At 43.6% G+C, this 3,405-nt stretch overlaps 1 pseudogene; it reads right to left on the bottom strand.

Moving 5' to 3' along the window:
• Positions 1-574: 574 nt before the first annotated feature.
• LOC102927598 (T-complex protein 1 subunit delta-like) lies at positions 575-2,481 on the bottom strand (annotated as a pseudogene).
• Positions 2,482-3,405: the final 924 nt, after the last annotated feature.

Genomic DNA, 3,405 nt, shown 5'->3' on the forward strand with positions numbered 1-3,405 from the left:
CCTTTTTTGTTTCTGATTTTGTTAATTTGGATATTCTCTCTTTGCCTTTTGGTTAGTTTGGATAATGGTTTGTCCATGTTGTTGATTTTCTCAAAGAACCAACTCTTTGTTTCATTGAGTCTTTGTATTGCTCTCTTTGTTTCTATGTTATTGATTTCAGCCCTCAGTTTGATTATTTCCTGTTGTCTACTCTTCTTGGGTGTGTTTGCTTCATTTCGTTCTAGAACTTTCAGGTGTGCTATTAAGTTGCTAGTATGAGATCTCTCTACCTTTTTTTATGAAGGCACTTAGTGCTATGGACTTTCCTCTTAGCACTGCTTTCATTGTGTCTCATAAGTTTGGGTCTGTTTTACATCCATTTTCATTGAATTCTAGGAAGTCTTTAATTTCTTTCTTTCTTTCTTTTCTTTCTTTTTTTTTTGTTTTTTTTTCGAGACAGGGTTTCTCTGTGTAGCTTTGCACCTTTCCTGGGACTCACTTGGTAGTCCAGGCTGGCCTCAAACTCACAGAGATCCACCTGGCTCTGCCTCCCGAGTGCTGGGATTAAAGGCGTGCGCCACTACCGCCCGGCCTCTTTCTTTCTTTTTTGCAGTTTGAAACCAAATATTTAATATTTTCATTAAATTGTTTCAATATAATTTCAAAGAAATGCCAACTGGGAGACAATGTCCAAAAACTCTGATGAAGCAAGCTTTCAGACAAGGAACACCAAGAGGACCATCTCCATTTTAGCCACGGTACTCTGTCCATATTGTGCCAGTTGGTCAGCCTCATCCAGATTATCGAGTATTTACCACATCATCTATTTTCAGAATGCTCCAGATGGTTTCAGTTGTTAGGGTCAAAGCACTGACTGATACCAACAGAGGCTAGACAACCATTTCCTCCAAAATGTTGGAAATTCCACCCTTTCAGACATTAATGCCTATAGTTTTTTCTCCTTGGGCATGCCTGTTTCTTAGTTCCATTACCATAGAAATGGGATTCAGGCCAGCATTTTCAGCTAGTGTAGATGGAATGACTTCCATGGCATCTGCGAAAGCATGAATACAGTAGGATTCCATACCACTCAGTGTTCGTGAGTACTCAATCAGTCTCAGGGCCAACTCTATTTCTGGAGCACCACCTCCTGCAATAAGAGCTTCTCTCTCTCTCTCTCTCTCTCTCTCTCTCTCTCTCTCTCTCTCTCTCTCTTTTAACTAGGCAGCGAATAACACAGAGAGCATCATGAATGGAGCGCTCAGCTTCTTCAATCACCAGTTTGTTAGAACCACGCACGACAATTGTAACTGTTTTGCCTGGGCTTGCACAACCTGTTATCTTGAACAGTTTTCCAGAACCATTTAAATTGACTTCCTCTGCTAATTCAGCAGAACCCAGCATGTCAGCAGTGAACTGGTCAATATGAGCAACTGGTTTGGTTCCAATTGTCTTACAAATGAACTCAGTGTCTTCTCTTTCAATGTCCTTAACCACCATAATCTTCATCTTATTCAGAAAATGTAATGCAAGATTACTAAGCGCATCTCTTAGGATAGACTTCTGTATGAGCAGGACATTGCATCCTGTTTTCTTAATCTGCTTCACCAAATTTAAAATATAGGCTCTCTCTTCTCAGAGCACTCGATCCATCTGGGCATAGTCAGACACTACTATCTGATTATCCATATCTGTTTTAGGAGCAGATAAGCAAAACTGAATAAGCCCAGTCTTGGCCTTCTCCACTCTTGAGATGCCAGAATTTGCCACTTTCTGGGTGAGAACGAGCCCTTCTACCAGCTCACAGTCATCTATTGTCCCACCAAGCTTCTCCACTATTTTAATATCTCTAAGATCTACACTGGTAGCTGTGGCTGGGTCAATCACTTTCATCACCGCATTGACACTCATTGGAGAGAGTAAACTTGAATACTGAGAGACAACCTTTGAATTCAATGAAGTGGTCACGCTATTTAGTAAGGTTTCTCTGTCGCTCAGTTGCACAGGTCGAGACATGTCATTAAGGATTTCAAGACCCCTTTCCAAAGCTTTTTGGAATGACTCAGAAATGATGGTTGGATGTATACCTTTCTGCAGAAGCTTGGTACAGGAGTCTAAGAGACAGCCAGCAATGATGACAACCGATGTGGTCCCATCCCCTGCTTCTATGTCTTGAGCTTTTAGATAGCTCCATCAGCATTCTGGCTGCTGGGTGCAATACTTGCATTTGTTTCAGAATGGTGGTACCATCATTTGTAATGGTCACACCACCTTTTCCATCTTGAATCATTTTGTCCATTCCTTCGGGTCCAAGGCTTGTCCTAATGGCATCAGCAACTGCTTTGGCGGCGGAAATGTTGCTGAAGCGGATCTGGACCGGCTTGTCGCTGTCCTGGTAGGCGCCTTTCCCGCGGCTGCCCTGCCCCGCGGCGGGCGCCCCGCTTCTGGGAGCTACGTTCTCAGGCATGGCAACCTTGGCGACGTCTGCACGGGTTCAGGAGGACCGATGGACACGGATTCCGGCCCAGTGCGGAGTAACGGTCTCTGGCCGCCTCTTCCTCCTCCTCCACGAACCTTCCAGTTAATTTCTTTCTTATTTCTTCCTTGACCCAGTGGTTTTTCAGTAGAGAGTTGTTCAGTTTCCATGAATTTGTAGGCTTTCTGTTGTTCTTTTGTTGTTGAAATCCAGTTTTAATCTGTAGAGGTCTGGTAAGATGAAGGCGGTTATTTAAATTTTCTTGTATTTGTTGAGACTTGCTTTATGACCAAATATGTAGTAAATTTTGGAGACGGTTCTATGAAGTATTGAGAAAAAGGTAAATTGTGTGTTTGGGTGAAATGTTTTGTAGATATGTGTCGGATCCATTTGAGTCATAATGTCCGTTAGTTCCACTTTTTCTCTGTTTAGTTTCTGTCTGGATGACCTGTCCATTGGTGAGATTAGGGTGTTGAAGTCTCCCTACTGTTAATGTGTGGGGTTTGTTCTGATTTAAATTGTAGTAGTGTTTACAAACTTGGGTGCCCTTGTGTCTGGGGCAGAGATGTTAAGAGCTGAAATGTCATCTTGGTGGACTTTCCTTTGATGAGTATGTAGAGTCCTTCCCTAGCTCTTCTTCTTCTTCCTCCTCCTCCTCCTCCTCCTCCTCCTCCTCCTCCTCCTCCTCCTCCTCCTTCTTCTTCTTTTTGGTTTTTCGAGACAGGGTTTCTCTGTGTAGCTTTGCGCCTTTCCTGGAACTCACTTGGTAGCCCAGGCTGGCCTCTAACTCACAGAGATCCGCCTGGTTCTGCCTCCCGAGTGCTGGTGGGATTAAAGGCCTGCGCCACCACCGCCCGGCTTCCCTAGCTCTTCTGATTAGTCATCTTGGTGGACTTTCCTTTGATGAGTATGTAGAGTCCTTCCCTAGCTCTTCTGATCAGTTTTTGTTT

Source organism: Peromyscus maniculatus, chromosome 10, assembly GCF_049852395.1.
Source record: "Peromyscus maniculatus bairdii isolate BWxNUB_F1_BW_parent chromosome 10, HU_Pman_BW_mat_3.1, whole genome shotgun sequence".
Taxonomy (NCBI): Eukaryota; Metazoa; Chordata; class Mammalia; order Rodentia; family Cricetidae; genus Peromyscus; species Peromyscus maniculatus.